The following is a 27,740-nucleotide window of genomic DNA, read 5'->3' as shown; positions in this document are numbered from 1 at the left end:
TTTATGCTCTGACATCAGCGTCCACGGTTCATCCAGTGAAATGAAGCAGGAGACCTCTTGGAATTGGATATGTAGCCAACACTGGATTATCATGCCCGAGGATCATTCACTTGGTGGATTATCTGCGGAAACTTTAATCCCACACTTGCTTTCTTCTGCCTCTTGGCTCTCTTCCTCTAGAGTGGTACACTCGGGAAATGCGATCTCCTTTGATTGTAAGCGGCCATGAATATTCATTAAGTGCTCACAGACTGCAAGCTGAGGAGCGGTGTAAGACACAGGTCTGCTTTTTAAAGCATTTTCTTTCGCTAGCAGTAGAGGCAATTAGCAAAAGGGAACAGACACAGGTTTCGGAGGCAGGTTTGGCCCTGGGCTCATCACTTGGATGTTCTGAGGCTCCATTTTCTCTAAACTAGAGATCCTAATACCATGTTACAGAGTTCTTTTGAGAATATGAAATGTTTATACAAGTCCTAGATCTCTACTTGTTTGCTGTTTTCCCAGAACAGATAGACCTTTTTATATACGTTCTACGAGGCAGAATATGGAAAGTGCTAAATGAATACAGAGAATTCCCTACACAGGAGGTGTGGATGAGGGACTGCTGTCCAAGGGGTGGGCTGGAGCTGAGGCAGGACATGTGGGTGGGAGGTCCCTAAGCAGGCAGAGGGAGAGGGCATTCCTGACAGCAGGTGTGGGTCACACCAAGGCATGAAGACAGGAATGCATGTGGCATTTTCAGGGCAAAAGATTAGGAAGTTTTAGATATGACTGGTTATGGGGATCTTGAACAGCAAGTAGACTAGGAGTTTGTGGAAGAGGGACGCCTAGCTGGAGTCAAAGAAAAATCACAGACCTCTTTTTCTCCTCTACTCCCCCCTCTTGTTTACATCATGTTCAGCAATTCCAGCTTTTCCTTGCACTCTGTTTCTGTAAACAACTTGAAGTCAGAGCTGCAAAAGGGATCCCTTTTTGTCTGCATTTGTATGGTCCCTGTGAAGATTTTCAAACTATTAAATGGTGACCCTAGTGACCCTAATGATTAGGCAAAAGGCCAATTGAGTTTATAAGACTAGCAAATCCAGATAGTGGATAGTGGTGGGGAAAACAATGAGTGGCCAATGGTGAGGAAGGTGAGGATTAGGATAGAGAAAAGTGAAGTAGAGTGGAAATAAGTAAGCAGTAAAGTGAAATATGGGGAAAGGACTACTTATGATTTAGATGAAAGCCATATAGAAATTGATTGATGAAGCAGGGTCTCTGATATGTGTAGCTAAAAATTGGAGTCTGTTCTCATTGTTGGTTTGAAAATGGGAAGGCATCTTGAGTTTTTCTGCTGTAGGCAGAAGTAGTTGAGGTGAGCCAGGGAGGTGGAGAAGGCTGTGGTTCTACTTGGCTTAAGGTTTAGATTATATGTAGAGGAAAGAGTGATTTTAAACATAATTAATGCTAAATTACAAACTCACACTTGCAAATGTTGGTTATAATCCAGATTTTCTTTTTGCTGCTGATTTGGAAAAAAAAAATCTTTGGAGAACTATATTTAGAATGTTTAAGTATTATTTTATGGAGCCCACTTTGGTACCACAGCTTAAAGGTACTCCTAAGAGAGAGCTTTTTCAAATGGGCCATCCTGAAATGGCATATTTTATGTGCATTTGAATTCAAGATAAGGGAACCAAAAATTGTGTTGCCTGGGTAAAGCTTTTGAGAGTTAAATGGGAATTTGGCAAACAATGGGCAAAAATTGACTTAAAACACAGATAAGCCTGCAAGTATGTAAAGGGCGGAGGCATCAAAGAATGTCAGAAGCAGTTTAGATCACCACAAATAAAGTAATGAAATGTGTAATGGGAAGTCAGAATCCACGCTGTCAGGAAAAAGTCTTATTATTGTGTAGAAACGCCATTATTCGGTACATTTAAGATAAAATGGAGTTGGTGTTTTCAAAGGGCTCGTGCCCACCTCTCCCCATGAGTGACTGGGCGTTTTCTAGTTTTAGGGATTTTTGTAGGCAGAAAACAGGTTTTGGTGCCAAGTATGTCAGTGGAGGCGGGGAGATGGAGTACTCACTGTGTTCAACGAAAGCTGTTGCTTAGAAGAAAGCCAGCTTTTCTTAAGAATGGAGAAGGAATTCAGTATATCCTATCAGGGGAAATATTCTTTGCATACTATAAAAATTTTATCAAGTTATTAAGTTGTTTAAAAAAAAAAAACTGCCTGTCTACGGAGGGTTGTATGCCTAAAAAAGATTTTTTGTAGTTACATGGGCATGCAAGATACATAGCTTTAGACCTGTGTATATGACTTTCTGAGAGGACCATGGTCTCCAGTTAGAAATGATTTTTATGGAGGAATCTAACACATAAGGATCATGCATTGTCTATTTTTTATTGGTGGGATCATATACAGTGATAGCAGAAACTATTAGGGTCTGTTAATGCTTATAAATTTAGAGCAAAAGAAATATTTCTAGAAGTACTGCTTCTGTGTCCATAGACCCAATTACTAATTTTATATACATTTTATACATGTATTAGGCTTGAACTATTTTTTCCAGCTTTCATTTGCCAAGATTAGACTATGATAATATTGGTAAGCTACAGCCAGGTGGATACATTTTCCTAATCTTGCCTACATTGTGGTCATGCTGTGGACCCTCCATTATGGTTTTGTTGGTCTAGCTATCTAGAAGTCAGCTAACATGGTTTTACATAATCAACGCCGGGAAGCCTTTTTAGAGACTGACACTGAGCACTTGGAGGACAGAAAGTGAATCTTAAAGTTTCTTGGGAATATTGTTCTCTGCAGCAGAGAATGGGTGCTCTAAATCAATGCCCAGGAAATGCTCGAGAAGTCCCATAGGGCAGTGTATACTTTATTCTGCTTCTCATGACCAAACTCTCCATAAGCCCTATTTCTGAACAATTTTAGGAACTCAGAAGGAACAACAGGCACTAAAGGGAACATCATCACCAAGACTGGACCTTGAGGCTCTCTGGCTGACATAACACGTCTCTTCCTGTTGGAACGATTAGCAACCATTTCCTGGCTGATTGGAAGTGGTGGGATGGTCATTTTTAGGGGCAAGGCAGAGGTCATACATAAGTTCTTGCTCCCCCCCCATTATCTTCATTTCTGGGTACTAGTAACATAGTTCAAGATGTTATGGAGCCCTATTTAAACTTCTAATATTGAGAAACTGACTCTGATTATTCAAGACTTTGTTAGGGGGGAAAGAGAGCCATATGTCGTCTTCTGTCTAAAACTCCTTAGGCACCACCCAGCATGGATGGCTATATCTGAAACTGGCAGTATCCAGGAGATGAGTCCTAGAAATCTAAGTGTTCATTCAGCACTCTGCCTTCTGTAAATTTGCTGTGAGGAAGTCAGACAGTCCTGTCTACCTTCAAGCATAGCCTAGCAGGAATGGGAGGATAAGAGAGAAAACATACTGCCTTAGATACAACTTATGTATTGCAAACTGATCCTTAGACAGGTGGGTGACATCCTCAGCCAGAATTTAAAAGTCTAATAGAGAGTCTTCTTGAAACATTGGGTTTTTATTTCTGATCGTTGTCTTTTATGGATGAATGAACCACATGAAGGTATTCACTTGTGCTATAAAAATACATTGATTCTTTTGTAGTGCTCGGCCATCAGAGCGAAACTTATAAATGGTTGGAAAGGAAGTTTCTGACTTAGCATCCCCTTTGGATAAGTGATGAAAGCTTCCATGTCTTGGTGTTTCTGAATCTCTGCTATCTCACTGAGGCACTCTGCCGGCATCTACGTTTTATTGTTTCACGGGTATGGAGCTAAATGACACATCTCCCAATTCCTTATTTATTATCCTCCCAATACTTTTTTATTTATTTGAGGAGGAAGATAGATTACATTTATAAGGTGAAGATACTGCTTGAAGGTACTTGTTACTTTTATAGGCAAGCAAAAAAGAGAAGAGAAAATAATGGGTAGAAGGAAAGTATGCCCATGTCACATTCAGGACACTCCATCTGTCTACTAAGTACTTACAGACTGTGTACTAAGTACTTCCAGGCACCCTGCATGTACTAGGAGATATACGCACAGAAAAAGAATACAGCAGTCAGCTCCTTTGAGAGTGACATGGTGTGACTACAGAGTAAATATGAATTTTCTTCCCTGCCCCTCCCCTCAGAGACTTACGAACTATTTATCAGCTAATTTTTCCACCAAGGTTACAATCATCTCACCTGTTGCTTGCCAGCCTAGTAGATTGTTAATATCGATTACTGTTTATTTGCATGTGTTCCTTATGTATGCTATTCATCCTGTATGTATTAAACACACACAGCCCCCCTGCCCCACCTCCCATTTATCATCTCTTATTTTTCTTCTGGACAGCTTTTTGTCACTGCCCTATTATGATGAGATCAGAAAAAAAAAATGCACAGGCTTCAAAATTAGCCGAACCCAGACATATGGAGCAGTAGGTTCATTTGGGATGCATTAGAGAGTAGAGAGTTGTTCACATAGATAACTGAAGCTTGTGTGCATATCTTCAAATTACAAGGAGAAACATTTGCAGTAGAGGAAACATGAAAACCTTGGCTTGTAGTATTCTAATGGAGGTGATGCTCAGGAGGTGAAGCTCAGAGATATTTAGCTCTCTCTGTCTTCATTATATAGGAGATTATGTTGGTGATTCCATTTCTTGCTACAGATTAGTTTGGGGGCCATCAGGAAGCTTGCCTGAAGATCAAGTCAATCCTGTCCGTGCTTGCCTTCACTGTATGCATAGATCCACTCTTGACAACAGTCTGTCTGCTAATTCATCAATGATTCTACTAATTATGTCAAGTAGGACTGATCCTTGGTGAATGCCCCTATTCTTATTAAATAAATAAAGGAAGAAAGGAAGAGCTCCCAGTATCTGGCCAGCTATGATTTAGCCCTTGGTAAAGAGTTAGTACAAGTTGAGATGGTGCCAAGCTCTTCCTGTGATTCATCTCTTCTCTTGTCAAGACCAGTTGAGGCAACGCAGTCAGAAACCTCCCTGCTTTGTGAAGGGGTACTTTATGTCAGAAGGGGAAGCGTAAGCACAAGAATAATTAGGCACTCTGAGTAGAGAGAATTCGTTCTTCTTGATTAGTGAACAGTTCCTGCAAGTTAAGGTCAAAAGTATTGTGAATTAATTCAGTGTGCCCAGCTTCTTCAGCATTTCCAATGACTTTTTCTCTCTTTGAAGGTCATTTAACCAATTGGACCGGTTATTTTCTTAAAATCTTATTGCAGAGCTGATGGCATGCTGAGAGTTTAAGGCCGGATATGATGGATGCATCACATCGAGATGCAGATCTGGAACTGGGCCTGATCTTGAGGTGTCAAGTGGAAATCCATGTGCTGTGTTGTGGGACCTAGTTTCTGGAAGTTGATCCAGTATTATTTGGCCTGTGAAGTTCTAAGTGTCAGGTATGTCTTGTCCAACAGAATATCAGTTGCAGTTGTTGAAAGACAGATTGCCTTCAGGACAGTTGGCACCCATAGGTGGTTGAATACCCAGAAAACTCATTTATTCTCAGTCATTTTCATCCATAATTTCTCGCCTTAGTTGAAGCATTGATACCAGTGTAGGGCATATTAATTCTCACGTTCCAGCATGGTCTCTTTGTAACTTCACTAATTTTGCCTTGTTTCTTTGTCCAAAAGCCAGGGCTCTGTGGCTCAGTGGTAACATTTCAAAGCAGCTCTCACTGGACTAAAACTAAGTAAATGTGTGGGGCCTAGTGTTTTCAGGCTGGCTTTCAAGAGCAAAATCCTCAGGTTTTTTTTTTTTTTCTCTCTTAGATTATGGGTCTTCCTAGGAATTTTAATTCATGTTCTTCAGTTTACAAATAAAACAGTCAAGAACCACAGTGGTTGAGTGATCATCTAAGATTGCTCAGCCAACTGGTTGTGGGGCTGGGATCGAAACCTAGGTCTCTTGGGACGGCACTTTGAGCAAGACCCCACATGACCTTTCACTCTGGCACATGTGCTGATGTCCCATAATCCCCTCCACTCAGTATTTCCTTTTCATCCTCCAATCCTGAGACCTCTGGTTATGATTTTCTTCCTTCTCATACTTCCTACCCGGAGCTGGTCAGCAGCACGTTGAAGTATTGGCCAAGGGGTGGCAGAGGGTTATGTTTCATTGCTGTGAGAGTACTTCAGTGCCGCTCAAGAAATTCATTCATTAAGAAATTCATTCATTAAGAAATTAAGTTGCAGGTTATCCCAGCATCTCCAAGGCTTATCTTTCAGGAACAAGAACAATTTACTCCCATGCTTGCATTCCCTTTAAACTCTTCCTCTAAGCTTTAAAATCCCCACTGAGAGAAAAAAACTATACACATACGCACAGGTGAAATACCAATAAATCCAGAATCTCCTCCTTGACGGAAGTCTAATTTTAAGCCCTAATGGGTCTTTCCTTCAAACTTTTGTAAAGCTCTTATCTAAAATTTTCAAGGTTTATAAGAGTAGGCAGAATAGCATAATGAATCCTCAAATATCTATTAGCCAGCTTCTGTCATTGTAAACTCATGGCCAATTTCATTTCATCTCTGCCCCCCCCAAGTCCCCCCCCCTGCATTCTGTGGAAGCAAATTCCAGATATCATTTCATTTTATGCATTAGTATTTCAGTATAAATCTCTAAAAGATGAGCACGTTTCCCTCTTTTTCCCCAGCTTTGTTGAGGTATCATTGATACATAAAATTGTAAGATATTTAAAGTGTACATTGTGGGGATTTGCTATACACGTGCCCGGTGAAGGGGTTCCCCCATCTAGTTAACGAACATAGCCATCACCTTGCTTAGCACGAGATAAGCATTTTTAAATCCTTGAAAATACATATAGTGTTCAAATTACAGTTGTCTCAAATGTCATAATTTGTTTTTCGTAGTTTGAATCAGGCTCCAAATAATTTCCACATGCTACAATTGGTTATAAATCTTGAAGTCCCTTTTAATCTGTAGGTTCCAAATCTCTCTCTCTCTGCCTCTTTCTTTTTTTTTTTTTTTTAAAGATTTTATTTATTTATTTGAGACAGAGAGAATGAAAGAGAGAGAGCACATGAGAGGGGGGAGGGTCAGAGGGAGAAGCAGACTCCCCGCCGAGCAGGGAGCCCGATGCGGGACTCGATCCTGGGACTCCAGGATCATGACCTGAGCCGAAGGCAGTCGCTTAACCAACTGAGCCACCCAGGCGCCCCTCTCTGCCTCTTTCTATCTGCAATTTATTTGTTGAAGAAACTGAGTTGTTTGGAGAGTTTGCTCCCGTCTCAAATTTTGCTGATTGTTTCCCTACAGTATCTTTTTGATATGTTTTTCTCTATAAGTTGGTAATCGTCTCTGAAAGTGGTGTTAAATTACTTTCTCGAGAAAATGACAAAACGCATCCTGATAGACACTGGAGGGTAAGGTGTAGTCGCTGGTGTGAGGCGTGGGTCAGGGCTGGCTTTGGGGACATGGAGGAGGGAGACTGTGAACTCAGGATAAAGGGGGGGCTGACACCATGGACTCTGGCTTTGCATGATTGGCACTGTTCCCAATGTTGTCGGAATGCTAGCCTCTCCCGTTTCATTCCTCTCTCTCTGTTGGTCTTTACTTCAAGCTCTCTGGTTGGTTTCATGGTGATGATTGTTGGTGAGAGTCTTACCCATTACTGAACGTTTCTTGTTTAGTTTTGCATGGTTTCAATGTCCTTGAAAACAGCAACTGCCAAGCTGTAGGCCACCTGCTTTTGTAAACGGGACTTAAGTGAAACGGAGCCACATCCACTCCTCACGTCTTGCCAGTGTTGCCGTCTCACCGAATGGCAGAGATGAGTAGTTGCAACAGAGACCCTATGGATCACAAAGCCGTGTACAGTAAAAGTTTGCTTATGGCTGTTTGAAAGAGAAAGAAGTTATCAGATTTATATAGCACCAAAGAAGCGCTGGCTAGAAAAAAGAAATTGTAGAATTCTGTAATTTTCTTAAAAAGTGGAAAACACCAGAAAAGTCGCTTGTTCACAGGTGCCTTACCTGCACTTCGGTATGAAAATAATGTATATGCTTGTAATTGGGGGAAGGAATGACAGGCCTTCTCTCTGTATGAAGGTCTCCAGGCCGGAGGTCATACAGTGGTTTTCTTTCCCTTTTTACCTTTTCATTTTGCCATTACTTCCTTGAGGGATGAATGTTGTGGGCTGTAAGGGGATTCGGGATACTTCGTGATGGTTGCTTTCTTTCAGAAATTCTTAGGTCCTGTACTGAGCAAGGGCCATACATTTTCTCTGCTCCAGCATGGCAAGGCCCAGTCTGCTACTTACCTTGGGTTCCTACAGTTCACCTTGAAGAGAATCTCTTTCACTTGCTGAGGGCCTTGTTTACTCAGTAGTATCTATGCCAAAAAAAAACACTTCATACAGAGGCCGACTTTGAAAGCGTCAGGTGGTAGTAAGTCAGTCTGGCTTAACTTTCCCTTGAGTCTGGAGATCTAATCAGAAGGGAAAAAGGGGTGATTTGTTGATTGAGGCAATTTGACACATACTGTCTCATTTAAACACCCATAAAAAACCCTGCAAGGGAGGTAATATGCTTTAGGAAACGGACACTCAGAAAAACGAAGTAAATTGCAAGGTTCCCATGCTCTAGAATTATAGTCTCTATCAGCAAATGCCATGAGCTTCTTCTTCTTCTTGCTTTCTGTTCCATAATCCTTACTGTGTTGCCCTCTTCCTCACACTCATGAAATGGCTGTCGGAGATCTGAGTACCATGTTTCCAGTCAAGAAGAAGGTGAAGGATAAGGGACAAAAGGTAATGAACAGACAAGCTGGCCACATCTGTTCTTCCTAGATGTCCTACTTGGTGATTTCAACTTACATCTCATTAGTTAGCATGATAGGGCCATCCTTTCCTGCAAGGGAACCTGAAAATGTGCAGTGTGTTTTGTTTCATTTTGTTTTAAGCTGGGCACTTTTTGCCACTCCCATAAAAATACGTTCTGTAGGTACAGCAGTGGAGGAGAAAGGTTATTAAATAGGCAGTTTACAATCTTTTCAAGAGGTCATTCTGACTGGAAAACAGTATGGAGGTTCCTCAAAAAGTTGAAAATAGAGCTACCCTACGACCCAGCAATTGCACTACTGGGTATTTACCCCAAAGGTACAAATGTAGTGATCTGAAGAGGTACATGCACCCCAATGTTTATATCAGCAATGTCCACAATAGCCAAACTGTGGTAAGAGCCTAGATGTCCATCACCAGATGAATGGATAAAGAAGATGTGGTATGCACACAGACACACACACACACAGAGAGACACACACACAGACAATGGAATATTATGCAGCCATCAAAAATGAAATCTTGCCATTTGCAACGACGTGGATGGAACTAGAGGGTATTATGCTAAGCGAAATAAGTCAGTCAGAGAAAGACATGTATCAGATGATCTCACTGATATGAGGAATTTGAGAAACAAGGCAGAAGATCATAGGGGAAGGGAGGGAAAAATGAAACAACAAGAAACCAGAGAGGGAGACAAACATAAGAGACTCTTAATCTCAGGAAACAAACTGAGGGTTGCTGGAGTGGTAGGGGGTGGGATGGGGTGGCTGGGTGATAGACACTGGGGAGGGTATGTGCTATGGTGAGCACTGTGAATTGTGTAAGACTGATGAATCACAGACCTGTACCCCTGAAACAAATAATACATTATATGTTAATAATAAAAAAAGGTCATTCTGATACATGGAACAATTAAACATTTCTGGTCTAAACTCTCCTGGATCTTGCTTTTCCTCGTTTCAAATTAATTTGATAGAATAAAGGTTATTGCCCCTCTCTAATCCCCTGGTACAGGACAGAGATCCAACAGATAGAATTAATTCCTTCTGGCTTCCATGCTAGAACAAGGCACATGCCAACGAGGAGTGGCGACTCCTTGATGTCCTCAGCCAAACGGGGGGAGGTGTGATGACGTTACAAGTCTTCTAGCTGTGTATTAGCAACAGGTGTCTGTGTAGACTGGCCAGCAATCCCTTTGGTGAGGGCATGGGGAGGCCACTGGGAGCTGCTGGATGGCATCAGCTTGCAGAGACAAATGTAGCATATACTGGAGCGCTAGCTGGACGGGCAACTATCTGGCACCCTCCAGGTGACTCCTGCTGAGTCAGCAGTTAGCTTTCATCTTCCAGTCGCCATTCCCTGTGGCTTTTTTTGATCGCCCGCCCACATGCCCCAGGCCTGGGTGAGACCTGCTGTGGTGTAAGGAGAAGAAATAGTCATGCCTCCAAAAGGTAAACACTCACGTGGGTAGTTTTCCGGTTCATGAGGATGAGGAAGTGCTCTAAGGGGAGCAGTTATCAAATGCCTGAGTCTTTGCCCCATACCTGGCTCCCCACAACAAAGTCCTTTCTGTGTTTTTTTGGGGGGGGGTGTTTGGTTTTGGTTTTCTGTCAGGCAGAGAGCCTCAAGAAAACAGTGTGTCCTAAAAAACAAGAATTTCAGGGCGCCTGGGTGGCTCAGTCAGTTAAGCGACTACCTTCGGCTCAGGTCATGATCCTGGAGTCCCGGGATCGAGTCCCGCATCAGGCTCCCTGCTCAGCGGGGAGTCTGCTTCTCCCTCTGACCCTCCTCCCTCTCCTGCTCTCTATCTCATTCTCTCTCTCAAATAAATAATAAAATAAAATCTTAAAAAAAACAAAAACAAAAACAAAAAAAAGAATTTCAGCCTGCAGAGAAGAATAGAATCCACCCTGCTTGGTCACCTGAGGGAGTGCACCAGCTCAGGAGAGCTGGACTTCGGTGTTGTGCAGCAGAGGGGGCTAGAACACGGGAAGCTCTGTGACTGGACCCTGGTTCAGAAGGAGAAGGGAGGAGATTGTAAAACAAAATGCCCAGGGTGTAATGTAGTGCAGAGGTTACAAACTCGGAAAGCCTGTAGCGTCTTGGCAGGTAACATGAAGGTGTCCAATGAGCCAGTGGCCCACAGGCAGGCGTGTGTCCCTTCTAGAGAAATGACTGCCACAGAAGAATGCTAGTGCTAACTCCCTCCTTCCTTTCCTTTCTCCTTCCTTCCCCTTCCCTTCCCTGAGAGGCCACAAATGTGGAGCTTTGTGTGAATAATCCAGTTTATTAGTGTTGACGGCCAGGGTTGCTCCTAGCTAATCTGGCTCCTTCCTCCAAATTAGGAAATGGCACACCCCCATGGCTGTGCAAGTCAAGTGCGGGCTGAATATCTAAACCCTTGTTTGCCCGTTGGCTGAGCCTTTGGGCCAGGCACGAGCTGCCCAACTTTAAGATTTTTTTTTTTTTTAAGTAAACTCCACCCCCAACATGTGGCTCGAACTCACAACCCTTAGACCAAGAGTCTCATGCTCTACTGACTGAGCCAGCCAGGCACCCCACCAGCTTTAGACATGGCCCAACTTTAGACATGGCCCTAAACGTTATGTTTTATTCGACTCACATAATATTTATATTATGGTCCACATTTAGCGTGCGAACTATCATTTTGCAGCCCCTGGGGTTGTGGTTTGCTCTGGGCTCAGACTGCCCAGTTTCAAATCGAGGTTCTGTCATTTAGGCAAATTAGTCAGTATTTCTCTGTCTCAGCCTCCTGTATCTGTAAAATGGGTAAATACTTGGAGCTACCTAAGGGTTATTGCGAGGTTGAAATTAAATAATGCATGAAATGCTCTTAGCCATTTAGAGTGTAGCTAACAGTCAGCATTGATAAGTGTTAGTTAATATCAGAATCACATAAAAAAACAGACTGAACATTCACTGGCCTGTCTCTGCAAGTCAAGTTTTGTTGGAGAAGTCATGGCATCTGACATGGAATGAGAGAGTGCATTTCAGGATTTCTTCCTATTTCCACAGAAAATGCTGATGCTCTTTCTCTGGTGACTTTGTGAAGGCAAGGAGCTTAAAATAGCATTACTTACCAGTTGGCCTACTAGGGCCACAAGAACCTTAGTGAAGTAAACACTTTGCTTGAACCACTGTCTCTGTCTCTCTGCATGAAGCACTTACAACTGACATCCATAACGTGATGTCTTAAAACCATTAGGAAAAGATTAAATTTAGTATCATCTGTTGCAAAAAGCACAGGTGTGTGGGACACATTGTAGAATAATTTACACAGAGAACAATTTTGAAGTGTTGGCGTTTAAAAGGCATGTGCTCCGTTACTTGAGTTCGTTTTCTAAACTGGCTCCTTCTCTTGGGGCCGGGCCAGAGAGTCGATACTCTATCATTAAAAATGGTCACAGTTGTTTGCATCTGACAGGCGTCAGGCTCTGCATAAAGGCTCCACTCCCATCACCGAGACTGTACTGAGAAGAGAGTGTTAACTCAGTTCTGGTTCCAGTGAACCAGTGGTTGGTTGCAAGGATTTGAGTTGAAATGAGACCCAGCGTTGCTCTGGTAGGTCCAGTCACATCACAGTGTTCAATAATGTTTTTTAAAAAGAGGTAGCATCGACTTACTTTATAACATGACCAGGAAAGGGCATCCAAGAAACAATTTAGTTCTACCTACAACCGAGTTAACTTTGCGCTCACTTCGTTGATATCTAAGCTTCCCGCAAATGCTCGTTAAGCCCTAAACGAATATGAAGACTGTCCATGAGACTTGAGAAGACAAGGATTGCCCCAGGAATTCCATTCTTACTTCCTTCACATAGACGTGGCTGGGCTACCATCAGTCTGAAGCGGCTGTCTCTTGACCTGGCTTTCTCAGCCTTGCCACGGTTGACATTTGGGGTAGATAATTCTTTACTGTGAGACTGCCCTGCCCACTGTAGGATGTTCAGCAGCCTCCCTTATCTCTGCCTATTGCTGCTAGTAACCCCGCCCCCCCCCCAGCCCCCTGCAACTTGTGACAACCAAAAAAGTCCCTGACATTGCCAAATGCCACCTTGGGGAGAAGATCTTCCTGGTTGAGAACCACAGCTCTAGGCTAAGAAATGTGTTGAGATTTGTAAACTACAAGTTTTGGGGGGGGGGGTGACAAAAAGGCCCTAAAGATAGAAAGGTTTTCACTAAGCAGATCTGTAAGCTGTGTGACAAAATGCTTAGAGAAAAATCCTGTAAGGACCATGTTTGGCAAGTGGGTGATTTTGCTAAGCCTCGTAGCAGCTTTTCCATGTGTTGTGTGAATTGCTATCAAACTAACCAGTCTAGCAGGGTGGGTTGTCATCCAGATCATCCATATCACCCTTAAAGGGTTTATCCAGACTTCTAAACAGGAGTGTTGCTTATCCATTGGTATTTCATACAAAAACTCGGTGGGGGTTAAGAAGTTCATAAAATAGAGAGGGACCTCGGAGTTCACGTCCACTTATAGGACGAGGTGCTGAGGTCCAGAGGATAGTTTGCAACATAATTTTATTATGATGAACTTCAGTGATTCAGACACTACCCTGAAATTTTCAATAATTAGTATAGAACAATATAGGCACAGAATTACTATTGAGCAAAATGTTAAAAATATACTGTTAAGTCCATTTTCAAGGTTTTAGGAATTAAGAGAAACCAGAGACAAAATTAAAAATGTTTTTCAAATTCAAAAAATTAAAGATACCATCAGTGTACCCTTTGCTTCAGGATCCCCAAATTTATATTTGTTTTCTCTTTATAACACATGATTGCACAGTATCAACCAGTTGGGGATGGAAGATTTCGATGAATTTGCCTTATCATACTTATAAATTATGTCTACTAAATAAATAATTTGGAACTTGAAAGGAATTATGGTTTAAAATCGATTTGTCCTTAAGTCAGACCAGATATTTTCACGATCTCTCTTCCCACCTCCATGCAGCATTATCATCTTCATGCAGATTGTATTTCTAAACTAAGGTGATGTGAATGAATGCATCACATTGGCACAGGATATCCATCCCTGTATCTAAATTTCTTTCACAAATCGGAGGAATACACAGTATTTTATAGAGAATATGTAGTATTCATGTTTTCTCCATGTGGTCAGCTCCTGAAACAAAGGACAAAGGGTAAGCAGGAAAATTATCAGATTCAGATGGTGTTCAACTGGAATATGAGAACATCACCAAAGGAAAGGTACAACATGTTCTGGTATGTTCAAGTTTTGATTACAAGGTGTACTCTTGCTGCTTGCTTGTCGTGGTGCCCCAGGCTCTGTCTGACTTGAGTTTGTGATTACCAGGGTCTCAGCAACAGAATTCTCTAAGGTCAGGGGTGGACCCAAGCTTTCTCCTGCCATGCTCCAAATATCTCCCTGTGCCCAAACAACAAAGGAAAGCTTCCTCCTATAATGTGGTGTAAATGTTGTCAAAAGACTTGAGGAAATGCCTCTGACCTCTTTTGGACCTCACGGATAATCTCATTCAAAAATAGGTACAATGTCAAAATAGGAAATGTGCTAGTAGAATAAGCACATGATTCACTTAAAATAATGCTTCTTTGGGTAGGGGGGTGGAGATGCAGTCTGTTCTAGATTTTAAGGAGAGAGGTGGTTGGGAGAAATGTGGTATTTTTACCTAAAACATGGTAGACTACACTGTCACCTTTTGGCAACGAGGTGAAATGAAGAATCCGTTTGAAGACTGTTAACGCATTTAACAAATACTGAGAGCCTGTTTGTTATGAGCTAGTCACGAGAGATTACACAATGAACAAAACAAAGTCATTGTTTACATTTAGTGAAGGGAGACCATCAATAAACAAATATATGATTTGTCACATAGAGATGAGGGCTACGGGGAAAACCAAAATAGGGTAAGAGGATAGGTGGAGCTGATTGACCAAGAAGTTGGTATTTTATATGGGATCATCAGGGAATTCCTCTCTAATAAGGTGGCATTTGCTCGTAGAACTAAAGGAAATAAAACAGAGAGCCCTATGGGTATCTGGGGGAAGATATCAGAAACTGTTATAAGTGTTCCAACAGAAAATTTATTAGGACTCAGAATAGCAGGCCTCTCTGTGTTTAGAAGGAAAGGGGAGAAGATAAAAGAGGGAGCTTCAGGAAAGCAGTAGGGATGCACCAAACGTATCCACTGAATTTATACACAGCACTGATTAGACAAACCATAAAACTGAATTATGTGTTTGCCCATCTTTTACGTGGTTTTTTGGTATGAGACCCATATTCTGTTAAGCATCATGGTCTTTTGTATAAACCGAGTTATAATGATTGTGGGGTTGTCTTTTTGAGTTATTCTGCAAAGCTTAGACTAACTAAAAAAGCAGTGGTTCATATACATTGCCCAGGGTAGATGATGTTATTAATCTGAGCTGGGAAATAATAAAACCGGATTGTGCCTCCCTCTGGGCCCTCGTCCATTTCAGCAGATTCTGTGCCTGGTTTTTAATGGGAAAAGACCTTGCTGGGCAGGGCAGTTTCAATGAGGAAAAGCAGAAGAGTATAGGTAAAGATCCCATGTTAGCTGGCTTCACATTGCCTTCACATCCCTCAAATGACCCACCTTATCCTGGTCTTCAGTATGAGCAAAATGTTCTTCTAAAGGGTGTGACATCTCCAGGCCAGGACTAGGAAGCCGAGGACTTCAATCATATCACCTTTCCAAGAGTCTTTTAGGAAATTCTTACCTTATATTCTATATCTCGTTATCTCAAGCGGGGCTTTATTCTCCTTAACCGTGAAAAGAGGCATCAGCGAACCCTGCCCCTTTCGGCTGAGAATTGCTCTGGGTTTTTGAATGCCTAACATGAAATGGGGTCACATGTGCCAGTTGGAAGCGGTTTCCCTGTTCTCAAGGACGGTCAGATTTCACCTACACACCTCCCAGGCTTGCCGTGCCTTCAGGGTTGTTGAGCATGCGTGTTGGGAGTTGTTGACTGTTAAAGAAAGCAGGACTGGCATAGGACCAGGAGGAGAATATGCTGGAATTCTACTTCTTGGGGCTGAAGAGAATTTCTGTTCAAGCCCAATCCTTGGACTGATGAATCAAGACTGATTAAAACAGCAAGGAAGTACTTCCTCAAAAGGGATGGCATCCAGACGCAAGTCATTACTTGAGCAATTTTGTCCATAGTTTGTGAGTTTCAAGGGCTTCAGGGTTTATGGGTTTTTTGCTTCTACAAGTCATAATTTAAAAAAATTCTTTCATGCCCTCTGAAAACATTTCTTGAGCATCTACCCAGGATCCAGTCCTAAAATGGATCTGCCTTTGGTCAAAAGAATTCAGTAACACTGTCCTTGCACTTGTGGAGTTAATCATTTTATTAAAAAGATAAGACGTCTACCAGAAAAAATAATAATTAATTAATTTTAAAAAATAAAATAAAAAATCCAAGAAGGAGCAAGTGAGAAGCCAAGCAGGAGGCATTATCTCAGTAGAAAGAGTCCAGGCTTTGGAATCAGGTAGACTTGGGTTTGTATCAGTACTCTGACCAAGAGCGTGCCTCATGAGATTCACTTATCCTGCATGGGTCTCAGCTTTTTCTCCTGTAAAATGCGATGGTAATACCCATTACACTGTCACACTGGCTTGCTGTGGTGACTCAATAATTTATACATAAAGCAATTAGTATAGTGCCTAGCCCATAGGAAGCACTTATTATCTAACCAGACAAATAGGAGATCTGGGTTCTAGTTTTGATTCTGCAGTTATTAGACAGCTTTGATAAGTCACTTGATCATACCATATGTGTAGATCATTCATAAAGTGAAGGGAACAATCTCTGGACAATGTGTTTTACCTCCAAAATCCCATGTTATTTTGTTTTTGTCTTTTGTTTGTCTTTTTGTTGTTTTTAAAAATGTATGTATTTATTTATTTTTAGACAGAAAGAGAGCATGGGTTAAGAACACACACGTGAGCAGGGGGAGGGACAGAGGGAGAGGGAGAGAAGCAGACTAGCCACTGAGCGTGGAGCCTGATGATGCGGGGCTCGATCCCACGACCCTGAAGTCATGACCAGAGCGGAAATCAGGAGTCAGACGCTTAACGGACTGAGCCACCCAGGTGCCCCAAGTCCACATTATTTTGAACTGAAATATACTGAGTAAAAATCTCAATGGATGCTTCTTCTTTGTAATACTAATGCTAGCAAGAAATCATCAATGTTTACAGAGGACTTGCTCTGGAGCCAGGAGACATATGGGTTCTTTACTTTCTTTGTTATTTGTTCCATGTGACACACTCAGTAAGTTGGACAATCTTGTCCTGTTTCCTATCTTCTAAGCCGTATTTTATCCAGTTTAGTATTCCTTAAGTCAGGATACATTATATAATAAGTATATTTAATGTGGTAATTTTTTCCCCCAAAAGCCACTTCTAAGTGAGATAGGCCATCTCATAATTGATGGTATCTGTGAAGCAAGGAAATGAATATTTTTTCCTATGTTTTGGATGATAAAGCTGGGTCTTAGGTAAATTTACATGCCCAAGATTAATGAAGTAACAAAGGCAAAGCCAGAATTTGAACTGAGATTTGTCTGATTTCACTCATTTTACCATACTTCATAATAGCAAATGGTTTAAAAAGTTGCCAACATATAAACTTTGTTCTCTTCCTTTTCCATAACAAAACATTTTTGATCCATCACTAGATTGAACTGTAGGTTGCCTATTTATTAATTCTTAACAAAAATACATTTTTAGTCTTCCTAGCCAGACTTTATACACTATGTATCCTGCACAGTGAAATGTCAATGTCTACTTCATGGTAACATTGGTCAGTCTGAAAAGTTATTTTCCTTAAGATAAGAAACTATTGGACTCCTAGATCTCTTTTAGGAATTTCACCCTGACCTGAGTTCAGCTGGGTAGTAGCAGCAGATTTTTCCCTAGACTTTCAGGATCCTAGGTCCTTATAAGGAAATAGGGATGTAGTCATTAGCAGTTGATTATTAAGCAAAATCATTGAAAAATGACAGCAGTATTCTTTGACCTCAGTCTTTATAGCTAAACTGCTAATCTTGGATAAATACAAGATTGCGTTACTAATCTATTGACATTTAGTACAAATTAGCTATCAAATGGGCCAGTTGTTACTGTTGAAGACTTTTTTAAAGTATATTAAAATTCTTATTCCCTGTGTTTCTTTCTCTGAAACAGAAGCTTAGGGGTTTTTATTAGGAGAACCTCTCAGTCTAATAACCAGCTGTCTAGGGTATCAAATCAGCTCTGTTGTCAAAATGATTGTAGTTTCAAGGTTAATAGAAAAAGATTTTTTTTTTTTTAGGTTTCAAAAGTTTGGTGTTTTTTTTTTATTATGTTAATCACCATACATTACATCATTAGTTTTTGATGTAGTGTTTCATGATTCATTCTTTGTGTATAACACCCAGTGCTCCATGCAGTACGTGCCTTCTTCAATACCCACCACCAGGCTAACCCATCCTCCCACCCCCCTCCCCTCTAGAACCCTCAGTTTGTTTCTCAGAGTCCATAGTCTCTCGTGGTTCGTCTCCCCCTCTGATTTCCCCCCCTTCATTCTTCCCTTCCTGCTATCTTCTTCTTTTTTTTTTTTTTTTAACATATAATGTATTATTTGTTTCAGAGGTACAGGTCTGTGATTCAATAGTCTTACACTCTTGAATATACCATTCACAGCGCTCACCATAGCACATACCCTCCCCAATGTCTGTCACCCAGCCACCCCATCCCTCCCACCCCCCACCACTCCAGCAACCCTCAGTTTGTTTCCTGAGATTAAGAATTCCTCATATCAGTGAGGTCATATGATACATGTCTTTCTCTGATTGACTTATTTCGCTCAGCATAATACCCTCCAGTTCCATCCACAGAAGAAGATTTTAACAAAGGTGACCGCTCGCCTTTGTAGACCTTTGTGGTGAGTGGTCACCTTTGTAAGTATCCTTTGATTCAGGAAGTGAAACTTTTATTAAAAAGAGGTGTTTGTAGAGCTGGTTCCCTGTTAAGTCATTCTGAGGTTCTTAAAGGGTTCTGTCTCTACTTTTAATGGGACATAGGTGTTAGCATATTCACCTAGACGGACTGACCAAATGAGTGAATGAACATCTTACATATGTTTAGGATTTGCTTTTCCTTCCTCTGTCTAGCAGCTTCAGCACTAGAAACTTTCTCAAGAAAGTGAAAGCTAATCCAAGACGGGCAGGCATCACAGAGGAGGGGCAGGTAACAAAAGCTAGAGTCCTGTAGGGACTTAGGTTCTGCCAGAACACAGGAATTGTGGGAAATCATCTCTGACCTCTCTTTAAAACCCAATAGGAAGTCAGCCAGCGAGTGAGCCTGGAGATTCAGTCCACAGCAGTCAAGCCTCTTGAGGTTCAGGAAGAGAGAAAGACCTAGAATGGATCTGCGAGGGGAGCAGGGCCAAATAGAATAACCAGCCCAGAAGGGAAATGCTATTTTAGAGTCCATAAGCTGCCAAAAAGAAGGGTGTATTCAAGAAATTCAGGTCCCGGACCTCATTTGATCTTGGGTTAGCATCCACTTTCTTTCTGATACTTTCTTGCAAAGACACTTGTAAATGCCTGACAGTGACCAGAATCACTGGTCAGTTCAGCCTATCCCAGTCTCATCCCTCAAGACTGTATGTGATGGGACTGAGAGGGCTAGTTCTATAGCTCACTGATGGGTGAAGGTCTAAAGAGAAAAAAAGGAAAGTCCTTGAGAATCTCTCCAGGAAGTATAATGATTAGGGATGGAAGAAGAGCAGCAGGGAGCCTGGAGGAGGCATGAGCATGACAATGACTTGCCTATGATTTCACAGCTACATAGTAATGTTCTGTCCCACACTCCTGCCACCCTCCCCCCGACTGTCTTCTAGAGCCCTCATTTGAGGGCTGGGTTGGTGGACTCTTTATTATAAGTAGAGATGTCTCCTCTTGGGATGAATGGTGATATTACACATCTCACCCGTCTTGGGTTGGAGGACTCTTTATTATAAGTAGAGATGTGTACTCTTGGGATGAACGGTGATATTACACATCTCACCCGTCTTGGGTTGGAGGACTCTTTATTATAAGTAGAGATGTCTCCTCTTGTTATGAACGGTGATATTACACATCTCACCCATCTTGGGCTGGAGGACTCTTTATTATAAGTAGAGATGTGTACTCTTGGGATGAACAGTGATATTACACATCTCACCCATCTTGGGTTGGTGGACTCTTTATTATAAGTAGAGATGTCTCCTCTTGGGATGAATGGTGATATTACACATCTCACCCGTCTTGGGTTGGAGGACTCTTTATTATAAGTAGAGATGTGTACTCTTGGGATGAACGGTGGTATTACACATCTCACCCATCTCCCAACAGGAAGCTTGTGTGTGAGGTTGTTGTCATTTCACCAGCTTGAAAGGGAACAAGAACATTTTCAAAGGAAGGGGGGATATCACTGTGCAATGACATGTGTATCTATGGATGGCCGTTTGGTACATGACAACTGCCTCAAGCCTACGTTGGCTAACTCTCCACCTGCAACCAACCACACCCCATATTCCATAGTTCATGTCTTAGTCCATTTGGGCTGCTCTAGCAAAATACCAGAGTCTGGGTAGCTTACAAAGAGCAGAAATTTATGTCAGTCGTCCTAGAGGCTGGACGTCTGAGATCAGGGTGCCGGCATGGTCAGGTGAGGACCCTCTTCCGCGTCACAGACCGCTTGTGTCCTCACAGGGTGGGAGGGAGCTCTGTGGATCTCTTTTATGAGAGCACTGATCCCATTCATGAGGGCTCAACCCTCATGACCTCATTATCTCCCAAAGGCCCCACCTACTAATACTATCACCTTTGGGTCTTAGGATTTCAACATACGAATTTTGGAGGGGACACAAGCATTCGAACCCTAGAATTTCATTATCATAATCTTTTGCACTTCTCTTTATTTATCATACTTCTGTCGGGCAAAATTCCCCCCTAATTATGTCCAGCTCTCCACCTCTGCCATGCCTGCACCCGAGAGTTCAGTGACACTGGGGAAAATGCATACCATGCTGACTGGTATGCATTTCAATGCACAGCCGCTAACCTCATGGAGCCCTTAGGAATGACTGGCAATGCCCCTCTTATTTCCCTAGTCCATTTACTTTTCTACTCCTCCAGACAACTATTTCACACCTTCTAGTTTGTCCTCAAGCCTCTAACACTTAACTTCCTACATCCTACCTCTGTGCAGATAACTGATCTTCCCATTTTACTGCAAAACAAAATGAACCCAGAGGCAATCAGGAGAGAATAAGCTCCCACCACCACATAGGTCTGTCAGAATCAGTGCCCATATGCTCTGCCTCCCTCCTGTTAACAAAGAGCCGAGACAAACCTCTCTGCTAGACGCTTGGGTTTTCCTCTGGCCTTCTACTCAGGGATGTGACCCCAGCAATTCTCCCCTTCTCTCTTGTATTATCTATTTTCTCTCTTCACTGAATCATTTCAGTCACCATAAAAAACATGCTATAATGTCCCCCAACTATTAAAAAATAAACATATAGTTGTTGATCCTGTGTCTTTAGCCACTGCCCCATTTATTTTTAATCCCTCTTTTCAGCAAACCTCCCTGGGAGAGTTGTTTAGACTCCATTGGTGACGGTGGGAGGCCAGATGGACACCAAAAACGCACGTGGCCCTGGGGACATTTGCTCACCCTATCTTGGTTGCTCAGTTCAGTAGCAAATCCTCAGTCTTCATCTTCTTCGACCTGTTTGATCACCACCCCCCTTCTTTACTTGGTGTCCAGGACACACCACACTGTCCTGATATTCCTCATACCTCACAGGTCTTCCTTATAAGCTTTCTTTTTTTTTTTTTTTTTTTTTTATCTCAGAGAGAATGGGAGACAGAGAGCATGAGAGGGGGAGGATCAGAGGGAGAAGCAGACTCCCCGCTGAGCAGGGAGCCCGATGTGGGACTCGATCCCGGGACTCCAGGATCATGACCTGAGCCGAAGGCAGTTGCTCAACCTACTGAGCCACCCAGGCGCCCCACCTTATAAGCTTTCTTTGTTGTTTTTGCTCATTACCCCAACCTCAGTTCCAGTGACCTAAGAACCAGGCCTTAGGCCTCTTTCTGTTTGGGGGACTGGGTGAATACTCCTCTGCCACCATAAGCCCTTCCAAGTACAAAAGCTTATTAGTACAAAAGCTTGGATGCCTGGAATGGGAGTTGGAAGGGCTTATGGTGGCAGAGGACTAAAATTAAGTCCATAGGCTTTGTAGATATTAGCATGTACTCTAGCTGCTAGTGGGTTGCTGGGAAGTCCATTTTTGATAGGAATATGAATATGTTTACTCTGGTAGCTTTAAATAATGCCATACACTTAGTGCATCCTTCAGTTAGCTTAGTACAAAAGCTTGGATGCCTGGAATGGGAGTTGGAAGGGCTTATGGTGGCAGAGGACTAAAATTAAGTCCATAGGCTTTGTAGATATTAGCATGTACTCTAGCTGCTAGTGAGTTGCTGGGAAGTCCATTTTTGATAGGAATATGAATATGTTTACTCTGGTAGCTTTAAATAATACCATACACTGAAAAGTTCAAATTAATCTACCCCTGAGCTCAGACATGCCAAAATCTCCATTTGAATGCTTTATATAAGGCACTCAAAATTATCTTTACCCAAACTGAACTTAATTGGATCATCCTTCAGTTATCCCCACCTTAGGTGGTGACACCGCCATCCTTCAGTTGCTTAGGCTGAAACATGATGGAGCTCTTTTCTTTTCCCATCAGCAAATCCTAACCATTTCACACCATCTCCACTCCTACCTTCCTGGTCCAAGCCACCATCCTCTCTCACCTGGATTATTGCAAAGGCTCCTATCAGGTCTACTTGCTTCTATACTCATTCCTCTCTCCTCTGATCCACCCCCCCCCCCCCCGCACCCCCTCTCCCCGCCCTCACACACCAATTTGTTTTCAGCACATTACATCATCTCATGCCTCTGCTTCAAACTCTCCAGTGCCTCCCCATTTCATAGTGACCTCTAAGGCCCTTTGTGGTCTGGTTCTCTGTAATCCTTGACTTCACTGGGGCAGACGTTTCTGCTATAGCACTCTATGTGTCCTATAAAACTCTGTGTTCTGCAAAATGTACTCTAAAAATAACAGGGCTTATGGGAAAATTTGGATTGGAGCAGACCTCTCCTATCTTATATAACTTAAAACCTCCAGCACTAAGCAAAGCAGTGAGGGATAGCTTGGGAGAGCTGGGCGGGGAGGAGGGGGCACATTTCTAGGGCGATAGCTCTGGCGCGGGTGCTCATTTTGAATTCTTTTAAATGGAGCTGAAGTCACTCCAGCCTGTGCAGGAGCCAAGCTGAGGGCTTTCTCCTTTCCTGCTAAGATGAGAATTCTACTCTTGTTCTGGATCCTTTGGCCTAAGAAAAATCTTCTTTCCATCTTATACCAACATGATCCTACTACTTACCAAGAGTCTATGAGCTAATTGCTGTTACAGAAACATATGTAACAGAACAGCCTGTCCTCACTTACCTTCATCTTGGCTCTTTTTCAGATGTGTCGCGCAAGGGCCTACCTTGAGGCTTTTGCACTTGCTCTCTTCCCCACCTGGAGTGCTCTCCCTCCAGGAATCTCCTCCTGGATTTCTTCATCTCTTTCAAATCTCTCTTTAGGTGTTTCCTTCAGAGTGTCAGCTTCCCTGACAGCTCATTTAAAAGTACAAGACTCTCACCCACCCCCGCCCCCAATATTCCTCCCTGCCTGTCATTGTTTATTTTTCTCCATAGTACTTATCATCTGATACATATTACTCATTTATTGCCTGAGTGTCTAAGCTCTGTGAATGTGAGGATTGGGTGGTTTTTGTTTTATTTGCTTCCTTTGTTTTTCTCTGCTGTATCTTCAGTGCCTAGAGCATGGCCCAGCATGTGCAAGGCAGGCATTTCATAAATCGTTGTGGAGTGAATGAAACTCAAATTCCTTTAGAATTCATCTGAATTTCCTCCTTACATAGAGAATAGTTCATCTGCCTTTATTTCTTTTCCAGTTTTGTTTGTGAAGATATTTCATGAATATATATGTGTATATTTATACTTACATATATTCATTTATGTATGTGTGTGTGTGGGTATATATATATATGTATGTGTATCTGTGTAAAGATGTGCATGTGTACACATACATACATATACACACACACACGTATAAATGAACTATCAATATTCGTTTCTGCATGTTTTTCTACAGCAAAAGTTACTGTGTATCCAAATCCTTTAGGGTCCTACACTTGGATAACAGGCTGCCCATTGACAACTAGCTGTATAAGACTATTAATTGTTAAAAGTAACAGAGCAAGTAAACTCTCCATAATAGTTTTTGACTTGAATTAAAAGCTCTGACACGTCCTCTTCCCAGGTCTCTCTTAGGTTCCTTCTGCCAGTTCTGATTCATCTCTCGACTTGTAGTGGTGTCACCAACCCCCCCAAACGTTTTTTAACACCTTAAGCCTCTCACTTTGGTGTCCTGAACTCATGGCTCTGGGAGAAAAAAAAAATGTTTAATGATCAAGGAAATAAGGTTGAATCAGAGAGATCCTTAGTGAGGTTTCTGAGAAGAATACCCCGCCGTAAGCCATTGCTCAGCTCTCTGTTGTGTATCACTGACAAGTTATTCCCCTTTTCTGCATCTCAGTAGACTAATGTAGCCAAATTTTGATGATGAAATGATTACTAGAGACCTAATGCTTTAAATAACAACACCAAAAGTGCCTCTTTGGTGAGATTTCAACTGTGTAGGGGCAGTTATTTGGGAGAAAAATGCCCTCTTAGCCTCTGACTTCCCCAGCTTCTCCTGCAGTATCCAAGTGACTTGTGGATTATCCACTTTGTAGTCTTCTCCTTCTCCTTCCTCCCGTGTGGAGGCTAGCAATCTTTGGCCACTTTGCAGCTCATTAGCAGCCCAACTAGAGGCCAGGGAGAGGAAATAGATGAGATAAAGCTTAAATATGTCACATTGGTTATTTCTTAGCAGCTCTGATAAAACGTTTAGCAGGAAGAGGTTAAAACTTGATTAAAGAGGTTTGGGGATTATCTGTGACTTTAGCTTATGTATGTTACCTTCCTCCTTTCCCTGCCTCCTTTTTTCTGGCGATTAAGGATGAGTTGGTTACCAACATTAATGAGGCCAATGTGAAAATTCTTTACGATCCTGTAGGTCCTTGAAAAAATGATGTTATCACTTACAGGAAAATCAAGATAAAATAAAACTTGCTATGTTCAGAATGTTATTTTTCCTAGTCAACATTGGGCAAGTTCTTTAACTAGAACTGTCTTGAAGACGAGTGGCTAGTTATAGTAAAAGGTTTACTAAAGTCAGTGGCTGCATCTTACACCTCTGTTGTGGATTCTGCCTGTAGGATCTGTGGATTCTGTAGGAATTTGATTGCTTGCATGTGGCTTCTGGATACAGGTCCCCAGTCCAGATTGATTTGCAAATCCACCATGAGCAGTGTCACCTCCTTGGATAGGAAGTCCCAGAGATTGCGCCTTGGGAAGATAAATTCACACTATACTACTTGGTGGGATCTCCAGCCTTGCTTCTCTAATAACCAGGCCTCTCTTAACCTCCTGTTCAAACTTATCCTCAAAAAGCAAGTTTTATCTGGGTTTATGTAAACTCCCAGCAATCTGTGATCATGGACATAAATGGCTGTAGATGCAAGAAGAAAGAAATGATTCAGAAATAAAAAGATACCCTGAGACCAACATAAGTACAGAACTAGTAGATCCAGGTGTGGGTTTGAGAAATAGAAGTGGAAAATTGGGGCAGGGCCTAAGGCAGAGGAGGGGCTAGGGCGGTAAATACACTGGGATCTCTGGTGAAGTAATACCCAGGCCTGACTGTAGAACTCTGCCAAGGTGAGAATTTTGGTGAAGATCTGTGGTCATTACCGAATGAGAGAGGAGGATGGAAAGAAAAGACTGTGGGAGGGTCCCTCTAAGTAGTATGATCCCAGTCCCATGTGATAAAGGAGCTATGCAAGATTTCCTATGTTTAGCCTCTGCCATCTGAAAGTGGATTGGACCTTTAAAGACCAATGAGACACTCCATTTCACTAGGAGTTTGTGACATCTCAGAGGAGGAAGAGCAATGAGGGCAGGTGATGGGCACAATTGTCTTAATACAATCCCATAAAAGGTGGCCAGGAGGGGGCAGTCATCTTTTATCAAGAACAAAGACTGAAATTGCAGGGAGTACTTGGGCCACAAGGGCAGAAAGCATGATGCAGACTTCACTAAAGTGCAATGTCTTACACACAGTAGGCACTTAATATATGTTTGCTAAGTACATACTAGCTGCTGGTTCTTCCCTTGATCTCATCAGAATTCCATACAGACCTTCAACCTGGTCCCTTTCAGAAAACCAAAGAATGATTCCAAGGGGAAAAGATTACAAATCCAGAAAGCAGTTTTGCCTTACTGGTAAAAACAGTTTTCTTTTCATCGTAGTTTATTTTGGCATAGGCTAGTGTCTCTTTCATGCAGACAGCTACTGTTTACAGCTGTTGTTATCATGTTTTTCCTTCTTCATCTCCTGGTATACTGTCTCTCTGTCATTAAATACTGCCAATTCACTAATGGAACTCACTTTAGAAGCTGCTGCGATTTTCTTTTTCCACGGAATCAGTGTTATTATGCTCTGTTTCATCTAAATAGCACTGGCTTCTGTGAGCCAGGCAGTTGTTCAGCGGAAAGAAGAGTGATGGCAGACCCAGGTGGAGAACTAACCTAATGATTTCATGCACTTGGCGGTAGGGCTTAATTAAGAGCCCGGTTTCATTCTGTTGGATTTTGTCTGTAACCTGCTGGAGCTCAGTCTTGAGTGAACACTGGGTGGATCTAAAAACAGTAAGCCCAGAAGTTTGTACTTCTCTCTACTGTCACTGTTTATTTAGCTGGAGAAAATGTAGTGGGTGGTCCAGTCTTCCTAACCAGTAAGAGCGGAGTTGGGTTGTAAAAGTTTTGCTAAAGGAGGGCAGTAGGAATCCTTCCATGTCATCAGTGTTTACCCGGCCTGTGAATGAGTGCAGTAGGTGTGTGGATCTTGTGGAAGCCACGATTCCAGCTTTCTCTCCATCTAGCTGCTTAGTATAAACCTAAGAACTATGCCCTCTGAAGGCTCTTCCGGACCCAGGAAATGAATAACAACAAGCGTAAATGTTAATAGAAACAAAGACTTCATTTGGCTTACTTTTGGAGTGAGTTACAGAGCATTACTGTGACATTATAAGGTAGATTTTTGTTATTTACTTGTGTGTTCCTGTGGGTCATTGTACCCTCTAACTGGTATTTTTTCCTGACTCTTGTCAGTGTGTTCACACTTGGGAGAGACCCAGAAGGCTTGAACTTGGGGTCACCATCATCAAGGTCACATAGGTTGTTCCCTCTTCACAAGAAAAACTAACAACTCCTCAAGAACAGGATGTCACTGAGAGAATCCTAGAAGACAGGGTGCAGCTGCAGAATGACCCTACCCCACAGAGACCAAGACAGATTAGAAGGGTGTGAAAAACAGCTGTACACTGACCTCATTGCCCCTCCCCCAGGCCAGCATAGCCCCAAAGGAAGAGGTCTCCCTTGAGCCTTCAGGTCCTGCATGGGAAGAGAACCCTAGAGGGACAGTTAGCACCCCCCACCCCCAGCATTGTGGGTTTCTTTGAGGGAGCCCCTACTCTGATCTTGCACTACAGGGATTTCAGGGGAATCTGTGGGGCTCAGCCCCTGGGAATCTGACAGTGATGGAGAAGGGGAGAGGGGCTTACAACAACC

General features: G+C 42.3%; 1 protein-coding gene across 10 annotated transcripts in view; it reads left to right on the top strand.

Annotated features, from left to right (window-relative positions):
• Positions 1-27,740, top strand: part of GHR (growth hormone receptor) — a 258,380-nt gene that overhangs the window by 53,252 nt on the left and 177,388 nt on the right. For 2 of the 10 annotated variants that reach the window (XM_064596739.1, XM_064596740.1), the window contains exon 2: positions 5,278-5,454. The exons of 6 other annotated variants lie outside the window; for them this stretch is intronic. The gene's annotated coding sequence lies outside the window, so the exon portion shown is untranslated. Of the gene's footprint in view, positions 1-4,487; positions 5,455-27,740 lie in introns of those variants that run through there. 2 more of the 10 variants (XM_064596738.1, XM_045904021.3) reach the window with 2 other exon arrangements.

This window comes from Mirounga angustirostris, unplaced genomic scaffold (assembly GCF_029215605.1).
Source record: "Mirounga angustirostris isolate CCGP_5_RB_7025 unplaced genomic scaffold, mMirAng1.0.hap1 SCAF_7, whole genome shotgun sequence".
In the NCBI taxonomy this organism is placed as follows: Eukaryota; Metazoa; Chordata; class Mammalia; order Carnivora; family Phocidae; genus Mirounga; species Mirounga angustirostris.
This window is presented reverse-complemented; position numbering and strand designations above follow the sequence as displayed.